Here is a 20,174-nt window from a genome sequence, read left to right on the forward strand (position 1 = left end):
AAAATCAAAACCATTTGTCTGAAATTTGAAAATTCAAAATGTACAATACGAGTCCTCTTAGTGATGCCACATGTGCATCGTGTGCGTCACTTTATGTGGGCCAATGAGTGAACACTAATTGGAGTGATTGTTTTCAAGGCAGTGATTTGGAGTTTGGCGATTAGTCTTTTAGTCCGGGTGTGTTGCAGGATGGGCTATTGGTAGGGGTAAGCATGCACCTACCACTAGAAAAAAGGCCACCCATGCAACATAAGTTCCAGACAAGGTCTCAATACATTAGCCCCTCGCTCACCCCTTAGTAGCTGGCTGCGAGCAGGCAGGCTTAACTCATATATGGTATGTAAAGCATTTAAAAACACCAATACAATACATAAGTAAGACACAACACACAATAAAAATTTCACACCAATTTATACAAATAGGAATTATTTTTATATTTAAAATGACACCAAAACAACAATAATCCATATAGGGAACCGGAGATACAGATTTTTAAAGATTAACCATTTTATAGTGCTTGAAAACATATAGCGCCAACTTGGGACATCTGGTGGTGCTTGACCGTGACAAAGTCAAAGTTTGAGGCTGACCGCAATGGAGCCCTGGTCAGATACACTAAGCTGGAGGTCTCGGTCAAAATTTAACATTCTGACTTAGAAACATTTGTTGAGGATTTTCTCTTGAAGTCGTGTGGTCCCACCAGCAGGCTGATTTCATTTCAACGTAATTGGATTTTCCATGAGGCCCCGGTAAAAAACCTGGAAGTCTTGAGCTCCTAAGCTTTCAGCATACGAACCTGAAATCCAGGACAGGTCGCTCTCGACGTCGGGCTGATCCACTTATGGAGCTTTTTCCAACTGTTTCTCCAAACTTCTGAAACTTCTTCTTGAAGTTCCTCTTGAGGGTTTAAAGTATCCAAGACTGATTTTCAAGGGTTTAGACCCTCTGCGATGGTCTGGAACTACAGTTCCCACAATGCACATGACCACATCCTTAAAAGTCCACTGGATGCCCTCCAGGCTGGGGACTTCTTGAGGGAGATGCTGCAGGGAAGCTCTGTTAACATGTTGCTTTGAGGGAGTCCGCTCCTTATTCCCTTTTTGAAGAAAGGCAAAGTCCTCAGGGCTGTACTTCCAAGTGTGCAACAGGAGGAGTCCTTCAAGGAGCAATCCTGTCTGGTGTAGACCAGGTTTCCAGCAGGGCAATTCTTCTTCTTGAAGTTTCAGGCAGCAAATCCAAGTTGCTAAGCAGCTCTCACATATTTATTCAATGATCTGGGGCACTAAGTAGGTAGGGCACCCCTGTCCAGTGATGTGCCGGGTGCCACCCAAAAGCATGACAGCTTCCTCCAAAGTGTGGCATATTCCTGTCCCACAAAGCACTGCACTTTAAGATTCAAGATGGAGATGTTCTCCCCTTTGGAGTAAGAGCTGGCTGAACCAACCTACTAGAGTGGCTCATTTCCATTAACACTCCCCCTCCACCGCCTGCACATTTCATTACCATGCTTGCCATCTGGCTTCTGGTACATGAAGCGGGGGGGGGGGGGGGGGGGTAGGCCTGGCTGGCAATCCTTACTTTACCCAGACCCCCATCCCCCCCAACCTGGCCTGTTATTTGCAGCTGCCCTCATCAGATAACCTCCCCTCATCAGATAACCTCTGCTCTATGCAGGCCATTTACCACCTCACCTTAGCCTGGCTAAGCCGGTTAAGGCTGACCAATCAGCAAAGGCAGTTTGAAGGCTGTATTTTGGCTTTCAGAAAATAAAGTTCTATAACTTCTTTTCAGTACTGGTTATGATAAATTCAACATTGGCAAGTTGTTGGATTTATCATTGGCCATCTTTTAAGTATTTGAATTACATTTTCAGCCCCTTCCACGCAATATTTATACTTATATAAAGTATTCCAATGTTAGCCCGATGGAGGTAATTGTCTACAATAGGGAAAACGAAATTGGCAGGTTTTCCATCACCAGGGCATATAAAACATATTTTATCCTGTCCCTGCTTGGAGTTACATGGCACAGTCAGAGTCAGATACTACCAGTATCAGTCAAAAAATGGGGGTCAACAGGGCCAAAAGGGATGACTTTCTTACAGGGTGGCAGAAGTCATCACATCTGCCACCCTGGAGAACTACCGTCTGACAAATTTAGAGATTGGTGCCGGTTCTGCAATGATCTCTGCTCCGTCAGAGAAACCACTGGCATGCTGGTTCGTCCTAAAGTTCATATAGTTTGGTGGACAACCACACTGGTTTTCACAGCCATCGTCCAAATGTCTTGTTTTTGAAAAACAATTTTCCAAAGTGTGAGTTTGTATTTGAAAAACAAATAATTAATAACCCCGTCATTCAGTGAGTTTGTTTTCTTGGGTGTATAGATAATTACTTGTATTTTTCGAATCGTCACCACCATGTTTTCTCTGATGGAGACGGACAGAAATAAAGGACATCAGTCTCTCAGCCCTAAATAGGGTGGGCAGTGTGATGTCTGCCCTCCAATGGCAGGACTCTGTCAGGCCATTGAAGTACGTTTTCCGTCGATAGGGCTAGCAGTTGCACCGCTAATTGATGACACGCCACCCAACTTTAAAGATGGTGGACAGACCAAGAGTTTGGCGGACAGGGTACTTGGTCACGTTTGCACAGAGTGCCCTGTCCGCAAACTCCTAATCAGACCTTAAGTGTTAACATAAATAGAAACTTAATTAATTTAAAGGTGCTTTTATGTGGCAGATAGTTGAAACACATTGCGTAATTAGTTATGCAGCCGACGGACATACAGTAAAAACCTTAAAGTTCATGCATCAGGTTCCTTTGTCAAAATGCTCTTATGCTCAGATGTTTTAAAAAAATGCTAAATCAGTGTGAATTTGCTTTTAGACACTAAAGTCATTGGGCTGTATCTACAAGGGCAAATTTTCAAGTGAGTAAATTTACACATGTAAATTTGCTCTTGCCCTTTGTAGTAACTTTACTATTTTTGGCTATTCTCCATTTCTGAATGTAAAGATACTACAAAGTGTAAACTTGCATGTCTTAGAGTGGAGTCTAAATTATGAGTATAAAGTGTAAAGTTACCACTAGTAACTTTTCACCTGTAGACATAGGTCTCCGCCACTAGGGTGGCGCTCTCCTCATGGAAAAGTCAAGGGAAAGGCGAAAAAGTTTATTAAACTTTGACAAAAGTACATATATTTTCATGATAAATCATAATGTAAGTTCTTTATATATGTTTATTTTAAATGTAGAACAAAGTTAAAAATGCTACAGCACTGTTAACTGAATTTGGAAATAAATATTTAATAATTTAAATACATTAAATACAATGTTTATTTTTTAAATATATGCCCAATTCCAATTAATTTCGTTATTTAGAAAAATATTTCTATTATATTTATTTTATAATTTTTTATTTTATATGGAAAACATTATTAAGTATTTTATAATTAAATATATATTTTAGTTAAAAATATTTTTGGGGGGAAAAATTACAATTATATATATTTTTAAAAAATCAAGCTAAATTAATTAGTTTTAATAATAATTCCTATGAGGCTCTATTTGAAGTACCAACCTCCATTATTTTCTATGGGAGTGTGTTGCAATACCTGTACATTTACATTTACAACAGTTTTGGGCACCTTTTGTCTATAGTAACTATAGAAGTATCATTTGTGAATAGGAATTACTTACTCTTTTGTGAGTGAGTGCATGTCCTTCCCTAATAATCTCCTTAACCCTCCCTTAACCATCTCCTTAAATCTCTCTAAACACTCCCATTAGTTTTTTTTCCATTTTTCCATTTCCAGCCACTCCCCACTTGTCCCTCCCACATTTACCACTATGCATAAATGATTCATCGAAGAGAACGCTGCCCTCGACGTGTTCCAATCCGGATTTCGAAGCAACCACAGCATCGAGACCGCCCTACTCGCCGCCACAGACGACATCTGTACCCTCCTAGACCAGGGCGACTCCACAGCCCTCATCCAACTCGACCTATCAGCGGCCTTCGACACCGTCTCCCACTGCACACGAGTCACCAGACTACACAACGCTGGAATACAGGGAACAGCCCTGGACTGGATCCGATCATTCCTCACCGGAAGAAACTAAAGTATCAGACTATCACCCTCCCTATCCAAACCCACGAAAATCACCTGCGGAGTCCCACAGGAGTCAACACTGAGCCCGACTCTCTTCAACATCTACATGGCCCCCCTCGCAGCCATCGTCCGACAGCACGGCCTGAACATCGTATCCTACGAAGACGACACCCAGCTCATCCTCTCCCTCACCAAAGACCCCACCACCACCAAACTGAACTTCCAGAAAGGAATGCAAGACGTCGCAGTTTGGATGACCAACAGCCGCCTGAAGCTCAACGCCAAGAAGACAGAAGTGCTCATCCTCGGAACCACCCCTTCAGCATGGGACAACGCCTGGTGGCCGTCCGCCTTCGAAATCCCACCTACCCCCTCAGACCACGCCAAAAACCTCAGCATCGTACTCGACTCCTCACTCACAATGAACAGACAAGTCAACGCCGTCACCTCCAGCTGTTTCAACACTCTCCGCATCCTCCACAAGACCTTCAAATGGATCCCTGCCGGCATCAACAAATGCCGACTCTGAAAACTCCAGACGATACAGAACACTGCCACCAGACTCTTCCTCGGCATCCCCCGGCACAAACACATCACCCAACACCTACGTAACCTCCACTGGCTCCCCGTGGAGAAAAGAGTCACCTTCAAAATCCTCACTCACACCTACAAATGCCTACACAACATCGGACCCAAATACCTCAACGACAGAGTTCACTTCCACATACCCAAAAGAAACCTCCGATCGTCCAACCTCGCACTGGCCGAAACCCCGCGCATCCAGAGACAGAGCAGGAGGAAGATCCTTCTCCCACATTGCAGCCAAGACCTGGAACGAGCTACCGGCAGACATCAGATGCGCCCCCTCCCTGAACACTTTCAGGAAGACAGACAAGACCTGGCTCTTCGGCTGACAGCTCTGCGGACCCCCCCCTCCCAGCACCTTGAGACCCTCATGGGTGAGTAGCACGCTTAAAATTCCCCTGGTTGATTGATTGCAGACGTATATATGTGCGGTGAACTCTACAGTTGGGTCAGAGATTTCCACACATAAAAGACCGGAGAGGTGGCGGCAGAGACGTCCACAGGTAGATTTGTGAATAGTTTTAGTAGTACTACTAAACATTCTACAAAATGCAGTGTTGAAATAGGCCCCACCATTCTAGCTGCACATAAATAATAAACTGGAATTGTAAATTTCAATATACCTGATCTTCTTAATATATGGGAATCACTAAAAAATGACTAGCTCCGTATCTGGGAAATGTTTTCATAAGACTGGTGGAGATGAGGAAAACTGAATAATTTATCTATGGAAGGAAGATTTATTGGAGGATATATTGGATAATATATGGCAACAAATTTGCTTTAAACTCAGCAAAATTCAATTGGATGTCAATGTAGTACTTCAACAAAAACAATGTTATGCATACATTGGACTCTAGTAGACATTAAAAGACTTAATTTATGTAACAGATCCATGCTGGGCACAAGTATGTTTCATCTGTGGTTATCTCTGTGCAGAGAACAGTACCACGAGCTTACCAGACACTTGACGCATTCAAAGGAGGAAGCGGCACTCCATGCACTGCTGGGCATCCTCGCCTCCTCGATCCTTCTGGCGTCTTCGCACCTACGGTCACCTAGGGGGCAGGGTGTGCCATGAGCCACTTAGTGCGCTGGCCATAGAGGGCAGCAGTGGGACTGCAGAATTCAGCACATTGCGAAACAGATCTTCTTCATTGCCCAATGAAATCCAGGGAAGGCCGCTGGATAAACCTTATGAACAGCCCTTTGCAAGTTGGTGGTTTGTCCACAAGATATTTTCCAAGGTTCCCAAACCAAGATGAAATTGAGTGATTTCCTGTGATGTCAGTTCCTGTATGAATCATGTATATAGGAGGCAATCACAAGAGGAAGATATGTCACGTTCATTTCCCGTTTGCTATTTTGTGCCTGTGGATTTGGCTTTTAGGAAGACTTATGCTAGGCGCATTCTCAACTTGAGGGTGGTTTTGGTGCCCTGCTTATCACCCATAGTCTTGCCTCTCAATTGCAATGAAGAACCATCAAGACTGCAAAGGCTTTTGTTGGTCATTGTAGCTTTTCATTCGAGGCATATGTCACATCATGGCAGTTTGTGGGCGTTCGTGGGACAGAACACATTGCTTATGACACTGACAATATACAGAAAACGGACAGTCAACTACTGCGGGCTTGAATCGTGCACAGTGATACGAGTCTCTATCACCACACTTCTCCGTTCAGCAATCCTTGTAACAGTGCAGAAGAGCTCAGGGCCTGATTCACAAAAGTAATCTGAGACAACATTTAGGATTCTTAACCTTACTACTCCTAAAGGCCTTCTGTGAAGAACAAAAGTCGTAAAGTTAGGATCTTGTTTCAGATTACTTTTGTGAATCAAGCCCTCAATCATTCACGTCCTAGTGCAAATTAACAGAATATTGTCTTGAGAACTAAATGACTCAAAAAGGTAAAAGTGAATAGAAAACAAAAATTAGAAAATTAAATTGTATGGCTCTCTTTGTGAAACAGGAGAGGAGTCTGTCATTAGAATTGTATGGAATATTGATCAGGGAATAACTTTAGACATAAATATCATAGCTGGAATATCTAATATCTAGAAAAAAAATATTGAAAGGTAAGTGCATATAGAGAAGTCTAAATTTACTAACTTAAACTCCACATCTGCATATCATCAAGATACATACTTGTGGAGTTTGGTAGAGAAAATCTATTGATATTTTTATCTTCAGTAGTATAGCTATTGAAACCAATATTCCTTACTCACACTGTAATTGGGTTGTGATATGGCTTTCATCTATTATAGAATATCTTACTTTGGAATGTTTATCTTTGTTTACCACACGTGGAGTTCCTTAGAGAACAGTTCAACTGTGCTGGCCTCCAGGGAGCATTGAGGAGGTCCTGTTGAAAATAAATCTATTTAGGAAGACATATGTGTATGGGCAAGTTTATTACAACATTTTTCCAACAGGATGAAAATAAATCTACTTCAGAAGATTTAAGTGCGCCAACAGCTTGTTGACGGTGACCCATGTTATGTTGACCACTTTTATAAATGATCCATCCTCCACCAGGGCAGGCTCTTTTTGGTGTTCAGAGTCATTTATCTAATGGGCAAGAATCGTGTCATTCAATCATCCAGGAAAAAAAAGAGCAAAGTGAGATCTGAACATCATGGAAAATATTCTCCCACGGTCTTTCCCCAGCAGTGAGGAAAGACCACTGCCCTGAAGAAGGGTTTCAGTGGGGAGTGGCCAAAAAATGCAATGGCGGCAGCGCGCAAAGCTGAGCTCTTCGGCCGTTAGCCCCCTTTGTCCAAGCATCCTGGGGCATCCATCAGATTAATTGCCCCACATTGCTGCGTAGCCATGACTGCTGACCTTGGGGAGCCTGGAGTCTTACCACGAAGTGAAGGAGCTTCCCGGCCGGGGGACAGCACAGCAACTCGCAAGAGGAAAGGCTAGAGTCAGGTCGGGCCGAGAGACTTGGCGGCCCCTTTGAGGCTGGCCTGGTGATCCACCACCCGGGCCCTGACAAGCCCCCCAGTTAAGGGAAGAACAGAAGAAACCCCTTGGGTAGTGCAGGTCCAGGACCGCACAGCTGAGATGACGGTGTAGGTCCCTGGGGACAGCAGCGGGGACAAGAGCCGCCTGCTGATTGTCAGCTCCTGGCCAGAAAGAAGACCTGCACCCGCCTCACCCAAGCCCCCAGAGGCCTAGTGATAAGTAGCTGGGGGGGGGGGGGAGTCCTTAAATGAGTGCAGCTGCACCTACACCTTTGGAGAGGTACAGGAGACCACCCAGACCAGCAAGAAGATCGGCAGCTGCGACCAGGCGGCCAAGGTGGCGATGTTGGCTACGGGGGAGAGCAGCAGAGTGCAGAGCAACATCCTGGCTGGAAGCCCAGCAGAAGGAAAGGAAGCCTGTGGCAACCACAGAGCCTCTGTGCCCTGGAGGAGGATAACTGACTGGGGCCAGGTCTCAAGTGTGCGCAGCCGCACCGTAGTCTTCAGGACTGACCCTAGGGTGGCCTGGCCGCCCCACAGGGCTCTGGAGCTGTCACCCAAAACCCCGAACAAGAGTGGTTAGAAGGCCTTGACCCGACAGTAAGATCCTCAATCCAACCCCCAGCAATTCCACGACACAAGATGGCAAGTGGTGAGAACCCACTCTGACCCACTGAAGCCCCACACAGACTGTCCCCTCACTTCGAGGGAGGTTCGGAGGGACCCAGGACTTGCACCCCAAACTATGCAAGAGGGTGCTCAGGTAGGGAGCCCGGGGTGAGATTTCCCCGGTGGTGAGAAGCGTCCTTGGTTCGGGCCCTGGACCTTTAACTGCAGCCAAGAGAACCGTGGGGAACCTCAATAATGGTGCTCCCAAGCAGAACAAAATGGGGCACAACACTGAGTTGCCAACTAAATCTACAGGGGAGGGGCCCTTGGAAACCCATATGGAACGGATCTTGGCAGCGATCAACGAAACGAACTAGAACATGAAGTATGGACAGTTTCACTGGATGTGGGCCGACTACTCACCGATCACAAAAACCTGGGAGGGAAAGTAATTGACACGGAGTGATCGCTGGCCCAGACTGTTCCAGTGGTCAAATATACCGCTGCCATAATGCACAAGCTGCAAGTGTAAGTGAAGACTCTAACAGCAAGCCAGGAAGACATGGAGGGCCGCTCTAGATGCAATCGGGGTCCCTGAAAAAGCTGAAGGTCCAAGCGCCGAACTGTTTGTAGAACAATGGGTACGCTCTACAGTCCTTGGCGGACAGGTATCAATGCTAGACACAGTAGAGCGTGCTCATAGAATCCTGCAGCACCCACCGATTCTGGGAGTACCTCCACGCCCAATCATAGCCAGACTACTGAACTTTAGAGACTGGGGCCATATACTACAGATGGCACAATCCCACTGACCCGGGATGATCGAGTGCAACCAAGTGAATAGCTACCCAGACTATACCAAGTCAATTCAGCTGCAGCATGAAACATTCATAGCTGTGAAACGCCACCTTCGTAGCCTGGACCTTAAGTATGCCTTGCTGTTCACAGCGAAACTATGGATACCCACACCAGAGAGATCTTGGTTCTGTTTGACAGTGGGTGAAGTCTGGGAATGGCTAGAAACACAGAGATATCCAATGTCGGAGTCCAGGGGTGGGGTGCCCCATGCCGACTGGCGGATCAGGAAATCAATGTCATCAAACGAGGCTAAGCGGAGAGAACGCCCGCGAAAGACAAGGCAAATGCAGAGAGGTCCAGGGTGGTGCAAGAAGTCTGGAAATGCAGCCCCTGGGTATCTGATAATAAATGGACTGCCCTCAGACAAGGTTTAATGGAATCCAATGACAGCAACTGGGGAGTAGCCAGAAGACGCTGCCCCCACAGGGGTCACGCCGATGACCACAGATGGACTGGTCTGGGTATCACAGGCCGAATGCAAATACATTTTTATGGAGCACATGGGGGCAAAAGGATGTGATAGGGGCTCCAGCCCCATAGGTTGGCCGCTGAAAAAGCCCATTGGGAGGAGGCCTCCCCTGCACATCCATAAGACTTCCCAAGTTTCTGTTGGGTGATGTTTAATATGTTTAAGGTGCGGCGACAGGCACTTCGAGCTTTGGGGAGGCAGGTAGTTAGAAAGCTGCTGCATGAGATGACAGGGAGAAAGAGGGGAGCGTGGTAGGGAGGCTTGAGGATGGGATACTGAGGTGGCAGTCCATACATTTCCTGGCCGGGACCTGGGTTTGAGACAATCCCTGTGCCTACTAATGCACCAACCAGAAACAACACATGGAAAGAAGAGCCCTCACTGACCATCCTGTTCTGGAACGTCAGTGGGTTGGGGAACAAAGTGAAGAGGGGAGTGGTGTGGTAATGTATAGCCCGCCACGCCCGACCTAATTCCACTACATGAAACCCAACTTGCCTGGTAACAATTGTGGATTTCTTGGCGGGGAAAATATGCTGTGCTCTCCCACACAAGCATCTCCACGGGTGCCGGGGGAACGTGCTTCATTGCCCACAAATCCCTTGTGTGCCAAGTGCTGGGAAAGTGGGTGGACACCCAAGGCTTCTGGGCAGTGGTCAGAGGAACCTGGCAGGGGGAAGAGTTATGGGTGGATTCTTGGTACTTCCCCCCCCCCCCCGGACCACAGTCTGCAGGGCTAACAGCTATAGGTGAATGGATACTGAAAGCACTGGAGGCGCTTCTGGTAGTTGGTGAAGACCTCAAACTAACCCTACAGATTCTAGATAGAATAACCAGGAGAGATGCTCCATCCAGAGTAGATGCAAAACTAAGCACATTTATTGAGGCCATGATCCTTATTGACCCATGGCGAGCCATCCACCTGACCAACAGACAGTACTCCTATGCGATGCACTGGCTGGCATTATTTGCCAAGCGGAATCTCAGACTACTTTCCACTCTCCATGCAACTGACACTGTAGTCCCCTCAAATCTCACTAGGCTGGAGACTTGACCCCTAGGTTCTGATCGATTGGGATACTAGATACTTCATTCAGGAGACCACAAAGGAATACTTCCAGGAGAATAAGGGCTCCGTGCAGATGGAGATCATAGTGTGGGAAGCATTCAAGACAGTGGTAAGGGGCCAAATGATAAGGCATGTGGCCAAAAAGTGGAAAGAGAGAGACAGGACAGGCCGGGAGATGGAAGAGCAACTGATAGCATAGGAAGAGCAGTATCTGGCATCCCCACATTCTGCATTTGCAGTTCAAATAGAGGGTATTGCATTACCAAATCTCCACTTGTACTACTGGATGACGCAGTTAGTGGTATTTGATAAATGGTTCTTTGTGGAGCAGAGAGAATCCTTCCTAGGGGCAGACTGGGCTCTTGGCCCACAGGGTTATTTGAAATGGATATACAGGAAGAAGAGGCGAAAGTGTTACCCACCCCCACTGCAATAGTGGTAGATTCTTGGAGGAAAGCTACCAAACAGACGGGGTGTTACAGAGTGTTGATGCTGGAGACACCACTGTGGGAGGCGACTAGGCTCGTCCCTTGCGGAGGGTGGAAATCACAAGAAGTGGGATGTAATTGGTATCTTGAAACTGGGAGACATCTGGATGACCCAACGAATGATGACTTTTGAAGAACTCCAGACTCTCTATGACATGGCTGGGGCCAATATCTACGGTATCGCCAGGTCAGACACCAACTCTGGGGCTGTATAGGACCGGAGAAAGTGCTCCTAGCCTGAGTCTGTTAGAACATAGGGTCCTCCCACTCCATTGCCGCACCATTTCAATTATCTATAGCACTCTTCTGGCCAATAGCACCCTACCTCTTTCGGCGCCTCAGGAGAAATGGGAGGGAGATCTTAGTAAATTGGAGGACGGGTGTGGAGAGTGACATGCTGTTACCCAGGGGAGATGGTAATCATGGCAGGCTTTAGACTGATCCAGCTCAAAATATTTGAACCAAGCGTACTACACCAGATCTTGATTCTTTGCCATGGGCAGGATAGCATCAGATAAATGCCTCAGATGGTGCACCCAGAGCGGTACACTCATACACACGACATGGGAGTGTTCACGGATCCGCCCATTTTGGGATGCGGTTAACAGCAGGATATTCTTAGTCCTGAAAGAACCCTTGGAATTATATGCAAGGGTGGTGATGCTGGGTATCTGGGGGGAATAAACAGTGGATAAATACATGTTCCTCTTCTGCAATGTGGCCCTGATGATCGCACGGTGTGATGAAATACAGAAATGGGGTTGTATGGCGGTCCCGACGCTGCGGCGGTAGGACACCAGCATGGACTGGGGAACGAGAGAAGAAGAACAAATCTATATAGTTTGTGGATCCCCAGCAAATTCACTAACATATGGGGACATTGGAGGGTACAGGAGGAGGACGTAGAGTCAGATGATGGCAGTGAGAGGAGGTTCGGTGGATGAGGTTGGGTCCTACATATTGAGTTGTACTGAAGTGCAACTATTTCTCATAGAGCCCAGTATGGAGAGCGCAGTCTCTGGAACCACGCCGACCAGACAGATGAAGTCCTGCCAAATGTGGGGGCGGTCTTCCTACACAGTTATGTACTAGTTATGTGTATGTAAATTTGAATAAGACAAAATATTTTTTTTTTAAAAAGAAGGGGTTCTCTGAGGAAAGTCCCAAAATGTGACTTTTTGATTAATAAACGTTAATAGTGTATTGGTGGAACAAATAGTTGTAAGTCAACAGGTGCTGAAAATGTCCTGTATAAGATGTCAATAAAGAACTTTACAAGAAAGAGTACTAAAAAGCCTTCACTACTTATAAAAAAATTGCCAAAATTTCAGAGCATGTGGGGTCGGTTCCACCACGCAAGCATCTCGTCACTGCTGATGTGATTGCAAATTTCCAGCAATCTGTTGTAGCTTCTGCTATGTTCCTTAGCGGGCTGCCGGCAGCAGAGAACACCACGCTTCTAGAGCTTACACAAAGCGCTACAGGAATATTTTGTGTCTTCGATGGGAACATCTGTCCATCTGCCTAGAACCTCTTCCAAAGGTGTCTAGCCAATCTCAGATGTATAAATTGCCGTCTCCATTGGGGACAAGGTTGCTTGCCAAGGTAGCGATCCATCTGAGGACGAGATCTCAATTTAAGATGGCGCATAAAATCTCTCAGAGGCACAATCGTAGAAGTGCTTAAACCACAGCTGTTCTTGGCTTAGTTCACTTTAGACGTTTCAGTAGTATCTTGCGGTGTCTTGAACTGGAATGATGTGCTCTCAGTTGGCTAATTTATGACACTAGCAATGTTGCATGTCATAGCACCATGGTGGGGGCTCAGCCTGGCCCAGACTGCCCCAAGATGGTGGATGATCATTGACTGGCTCTACCCAATAAGTGTGTTGTAAATTTACTCATGATTCCTGTACAGTTTATTTTCTCCGCGAGTAGCTAAAGCGGGTTGTAACTGACATCCCAAGAGGACTTCAAAACTTCATACCATTTAAAACAATGCTTCTTTAGTATTGTCAACTTCAGAGGAGCAAATGAGATTTAATTAAAAGACGCGGTCAGTATTTGCCAAACCGTATTTTCATAAATTATTGTATATGCACGGTGTAATTTTATCTGCAAAGCTGACAATGTCTGTGCTAATATAGCGGCCATTTCTATAGAATGTGTGCTGTCTTTAAACAACAGTGCTCTACCGCACCATAAAGAATTTGCGGCAGTGTGCTCAAAAATGCACCGCCGGCTGGTTACTACACCCTTACCACTCTCCTGCTGAATGGGCGCGGCTCATCCACGACACTTGTTCCTTGTGTGACACTTGGGTGTTCACAATCCCTGTGACTTCAGGGATGTAACAATGATGGCAGCACCCCCTCTCTGAAAACTGTTCCAGCACCACTGTTCTTTGCCGAAACCATTTAGGAGCATTCCAAGTATAGGGTTATCATGGCCCTTTTGGGAGGGGCAGGACTGAGGGTTTTAGGGCCTGTTGACGTCATCACGTACCCTGTCTCATGGGAACCGCTACAAGCAAAAGTAGTGGGTGCATATGCACTCCATCAGCCCTCCTCCTTCACACCGGTCTTGCGTGTGACGTGGGCCTGTCCGTACTCACTCATTGGTCACTAGCTTCCTTACCTTGGCTCCCCTCCCCCATCTCTGACACCTCATGCAAGGTTGAGCCATGCTCCCAGGGTTAGAGCCTGGGGTAGTGAAGAGCCTTCGCCTCTTCCTCTGGTCACATATAGCCCACCAATGGCCTTGCCGAAGCTGCAGTCAAGTGCATTACACCTTCATCGTCTCACTACCCCTTTCTGTCCTTTTACAGAAATCATGCTTCCTTCCTAACTAGAATTTAATGCTGAGAAATTATTCTGTGCAAATTAACAGAATATTGGCATGATAAAAGTAAAGCTGGAAAACTAGGTAAGCGTGAAGGGAAAGCTGTAAATTAGAATGCGCGGCTCACTTTCTGAGAGATGGGGGAGGTGTAATTTGGACTCTACCACCTGAGTGTTGAAGGTGACCCATATTATGTTCAGCACTCAGGGGGAGGAGCGCCACTCCACTTCTTTTCAGCACTGCAAACAGGGAAAAATAAAATGAAAACAACCCAATGTTATTATCCTTTTATTTTTCCGTGCTGCGGCAGTTTTTCAGGGCTGGGCAGAGGAGGAGTGGTGGCACTCTCTAATTGCGCATGACTGTATGGCTGGCTGTCTTGGGCCGGCAAGTAATGTGCATGTTCCTCACGGTTGTATTTTACAGCCTGGGTGGAGAACATGCACAGGCTCCCAGTCCCTGTCTGAGCACTGAACCACGGTGCTCAGGCCAATCACGACGCTGCTGTCATGCTGACAGCAGCGTCGTTGTTGGCTTAGGGGGAGCCTGGGTGATTCCTGTTCACACAGAAGGAAGAGGATGGAGGAGAGGCGCCAGCTAGTAAGTGATCATTTTTTTTAAACCTCACGCCACCCCCCACCCCCCGTCCCACTGCTGCTGCCCAGGAGCAGCCACCACTGTCAGCACTTTTACCAAGGAAGGGTCCTGTAACAAGGCATGGCATTTTTGGTATCCAGAGTCCCTTATGTAATGGAAGAGCATTATGTCGAAGGTGCTGATGTTTACGGGGCCTAGCGCTGTTACATGTGTAATTATAAGGCAGACACAACAATATTTATCAAGGAAAAAATATAGGCAGGTTCACAGTCCAGACAGGAGCTTAAGAAACATGGGAAGAAGGTGTAAAGTCCATAGGGAGACCGGGAGACTTGCACAATGATTAACAGCCCATGGGGAGCCTGTGAAACCTGCACAATGACTGACAGTCCATGGGGAGCCTGTGAAACCTGCACAATGACTGACAGTCCATGGGGAGCCTGTGAAACCTGCACAATGACTGACAGTCCATGGGGAGCCTTGAAAACCTGCATAATGACTGACAGTCCCCGGAGCCTGGGAAACCTACACAATGACTGAAAGCCCCTGGAGCCCGGGAAACTGCACAATGACTGACATTCCCTGGAGCCTGGTAAGCCACCACAATGACTGGCAGTCCATGGGGAGCCTGTGAAACCTGCACAATGACTGAAATTCCATGGGGAGTCTGGGAAACTGCACAATGATTGACAGTCCCTGGAGTCTGGGAAACCAGCACAATGACTGGCAGTCCACGGGGAGCCTGTGAAACCTGCACAATGACTGACATTCCATGGGGAGTCTGGGAAACTGCACAATGACTGACAGTCCCTAGAGCCTGTGAAACCTGCACAATGACTGACATTCCATGGGGAGCCAGGGGAACCTGCACAATGACTGACAGTCCCTGGAGCCTGGGAAACCTGCACAATGACTGACAGTCCCTGGAGCCTGGGAAACTGCAAAATGATTAACAGGACCCTGGAGCCTGGTAAACTGCACAATGACTGACAATCCATGGGTAGCCTAGAAAATCTTCACAATGACTGACATTCCAAGGGGAGCCTGTGAAACCTGCACAATGACTGACAGTCTATGGGGAGCCTGTGAAACCTGCACAATGACTGACATTCCATGGGGAGCCTGGAAAACATGCAGAATGACTGACAGACCCTGCAGCCTGGGAAACCTGCACAATGACTGACAGTCCCTGGAGCCTGGGAAACTGCACAATGACTGACAATCCATGGGTAGCCTAGAAAATCTTCACAATGACTGACATTCCAAGGGGAGCCTGTGAAACCTGCACAATGACTGACAGTCTATGGGGAGCCTGTGAAACCTGCACAATGACTGACAGTCCATGGGGAGCCTGGAAAACATGCAGAATGACTGACAGACCCTGCAGCCTGGGAAACCTGCACAATGACTGACAGTCCCTGGAGTCTGGGAAACTGCACAATGACTTACAGTCCATGGGTAGCCTAGAAAACCTTCACAATGACTGGCATTCCACGGGGAGACTGTGAAACCTGCACAATGACTGACAGTCCATGGGGAGCCAGGGGAACCTGCACAATGACTGACAGTCCCTGAAGCCTGGGAAACTGCACAATGACTGACAGTCCCTGGAGCCTGGGAAACCAGCATAATGACTGACAGTGTCTGGAGCCTGGGAAACCTGCACAATGACTGACAGTCCTTGGAGCCTGGGAAACTGCACAATGACTGACAGTCCATGGGTAGCCTAGAAAACCTTCACAATGACTGACATTCCACGGAGACCCTGGGAAACTGGCACAATGACTGACAGTCCATGGGGAGCCAGGAGAACCTGCACAATGACTGACAGTCCCTGGAGCCTGGGAAACCTGCACAATGACTGACAGTCCCTGGAGCCTGGGAAACCTGCACAATGACTGACAGTCCATGGGGAGCCAGGGGAACCTGCACAATGACTGACAGTCCCTGAAGCCTGGGAAACTGCACAATGACTGACAGTCCCTGGAGCCTGGGAAACCAGCATAATGACTGACAGTCTCTGGAGCCTGGGAAACCTGCACAGTGACTGACAGTCCTTGGAGCCTGGGAAACTGCACAATGACTGACAGTCCATGGGTAGCCTAGAAAACCTTCACAATGACTGACATTCCACGGAGAGCCTGGGAAACTGGCACAATGACTGACAGTCCATGGGGAGCCAGGAGAATCTGCACAATGACTGACAGTCCCTGGAGCCTGGGAAACCTGCACAATGACTGACAGTCCCTGGAGCCTGGGAAACCTGCACAATGACTGACAGTCCTTGGAGCCTGGAAAACTGCATAATGACTGACAGTCCATGGGTAGCCTAGAAAACCTTTACAATGACTGACATACCACGGAGAGCCTGGAAACGTGCACAATGACTGACAGTCCATGGGGAGCCTGGGAAACCTGCACAATGACTGATAGTCCCTGGAGCCTGGGAAACTGCACAATGACTGACAGTATGTGGGTAGCCTTGAAAACCTGCACAATGACTGACAGTCTACAGGGAGCCTGTGAAACCTGCACAATGACTGACAGTCCATGAGTAGTCTTGAAAACCTGCACAATGACTGACAGTCCCTGGAGCCTGGGAAACCTGCACAATAACTGACAGTCCCTGGGGCCTGGGAAACTAGCACAGTGACTGGCAGTCCATGGGGAGCCTTGAAAACCTGCGCAATGACTGACAGTCCCTGCAGCCTGGGAAACCTGCACAATGACTCACAGTCCCTGGAGCCTGGGAAACTGCACAATGACTGACAGTCCCTGGAGCCTGGGAAACCTGCCCAATGACTCACAGTTCCTGGAGCCTGGGAAACTGCACAATGACCGACGGTCCCTGGAGCCTGGGAAACCAGCACAATGACTGGCAGTCCATGGGGAGCCTGTGAAACCTGCACAATGACTGACAGTCCATGGGGAGCCAGGGGAACCTGCACAATGACTGGCAGTCCCTGGAGCCTGGGAAACTGCACAATGACTGACAGTCCATGGGGAGCCTTGAAAACCTGCACAATGACTGACAGTCCATGGGGAGCCTTGAAAACCTGCACAATGACTGACAGTCCCTGGAGCCGGGGAAACTTGCACAATGCCTGACAGTCCCTGGAGCCTGGGAAACTGCACAATGACTGACAGTCCCTGGAGCCTGGGAAACCAGCACAATGACTGGCAGTCCCTGGGGAGCCTGTGAAACCTGCACAATGACTGACAGTCCATGGGAAGCCAGGGGAACCTGCACAATGACTGACAGTCCATGGGGAGCCTGGGAAACCTGCACAATGACTGACAGTCCCTGGAGCCTGGGAAACTGCACAATGAATGACAATCCTTGGGTAGCCTAGAAAATCTTCACAATGACTGACATTCCACGGGGAACCTGTGAAACCTGCACAACGACTGACAGTCCATGGGGAGCCTGTCAAACCTGCACAATGACTGACAGTCCATGGGGAGCCTGGAAAACCTGCACAATGACTGACAGACCCTGCAGCCTGGGAAACCTGCACAATGACTGATAGTCCCTGGAGCCTGGGAAACTGCACAATGACTGATAGTCCCTGGAGCCTGGGAAACTGCACAATGACTGACAGTCCCTGGAGCCTGGGAAACTGCACAATGACTGACAGTATGTGGGTAGCCTTGAAAACCTGCACAATGACTGACAGTCTACAGGGAGCCTGGGAAACCTGCACAATGACTGACAGTCCATGGGTAGTCTTGAAAACCTGCACAATGACTGACAGTCCATGGGGAGCCTGGGAAACCTGCACAGTGACTGACAGACCCTGCAGCCTGGGATACCTGCACAATGACTGATAGTCCCTGGAGCCTGGGAAACTGCACAATGACTGATAGTCCCTGGAGACTGGAAAACTGCGCAATGACTGACAGTCCCTGGAGCGTGGGAAACTGCACAATGATTGGCAGTCCATGGGGAGCCTGTAAAACCTGCACAATGACTGACAGTCCATGGGGAGCCAGGGGAACCTTCACAATGACTGACAGTCCCTGGAGCCTGGGAAACTGCACAATGACTGACAGTCCATGGGGAGCCTTGAAAATCTGCACAATGACTGACAGTCCATGGGGAGCCTTGAAAACCTGCACAATGACTGACAGTCCCTGGAGCCGGGGAAACTTGCACAATGCCTGACAGTCCCTGGAGCCTGGGAAACTGCACAATGACTGACAGTCCCTGGAGCCTGGGAAACCAGCACAATGACTGTCAGTCCCTGGGGAGCCTGTGAAACCTGCACAAGGACTGACAGTCCATGGGGAGCCAGGGGAACCTGCACAATGACGAACAGTCCATGGGGAGCCTGGGAAACCTGCACAATGACTGACAGTCCCTGGAGCCTGGGAAACTGCACAATGACTGACAATCCTTGGGTAGCCTAGAAAATCTTCACAATGACTGACATTCCACGGGGAGCCTGTGAAACCTGCACAACGACTGACAGTCCATGGGGAGCCTGTGAAACCTGCACAATGACTGACAGTCCATGGGGAGCCTGGAAAACCTGCACAATGACTGACAGACCCTGCAGCCTGGGAAACCTGCACAATGACTGATAGTCCCTGGAGCCTGGGAAACTGCACAATGACTGATAGTCCCTGGAGCCTGGGAAACTGCACAATGGCTGACAGCCCCTGGAGCCTGGGAAACCAGCACAATGATTGGCAGTCCATGGGGAGCCAGGGGAACCTGCAGAATGACTGACAGTCCATGGGGAGCCAGGGGAACCTGCACAAGGAATGACAGTCCATGGGGAGCCAGGGGAACCTGCACAATGACTGACAGTCCACGGGGAGCCTGTGAAACCTGCACAATGACTGACAGTCAATGGGGAGCCAAGGGAACCTGCACAATGACTGACAGTCTACGGGGAGCCTGTGAAACCTGCACAATGACTGACAGTCCAGGGGGAGCCTGAGAAACCTGCACAATGACTGACAGTCCACGGGGAGCCTGTGAAACCTGCACAATGACTGACAGTCCACGGGGAGCCTGTGAAACCTGCACAATGACTGACAGTCAATGGGGAGCCAAGGGAACCTGCACAATGACTGACAGTCCAGGGGGAGCCTGAGAAACCTGCACAATGACTGACAGTCCATGGGGAACCTTCAGAGTTCACCAAGATTGGTAGTCCACAAGGAAGCCTGAGAAACCTGCACAAAGCTCAGCAAATTATAGGGAAGTTACATAGTTTGAGAATTTTTAAGGAACATATGCAAATAACCTCATTCCTCTGTTTGTCTTGGTTCTTTCCTGAACGGTATGTCCTACTCATCTCACCAAACACAGGAAGATGTGTGTTCATGGGGACCCACAGAAGGGCACTGGGTTGGTTTGCAACTCTAGTAGAGTGGCATGCAGAATCATCTAAAACCCATAGGGAGAATGTAGACAGGGCCTTGTTTCACCACCCAAAGAAAGATGTGCTTGACGTAAATCAAATGCAGAAGGATTGCTAAAACTGGGTTTTTCTCGAGGGTTCGAGAAACAAAAGTACAAAAAGTGAAGCGTCTAGTGACACAAGAAGGGTTTTTGAAAAAGGACTG

Source organism: Triturus cristatus, chromosome 9 (genome assembly GCF_964204655.1).
Source record: "Triturus cristatus chromosome 9, aTriCri1.1, whole genome shotgun sequence".
NCBI lineage: Eukaryota > Metazoa > Chordata > Amphibia > Caudata > Salamandridae > Triturus > Triturus cristatus.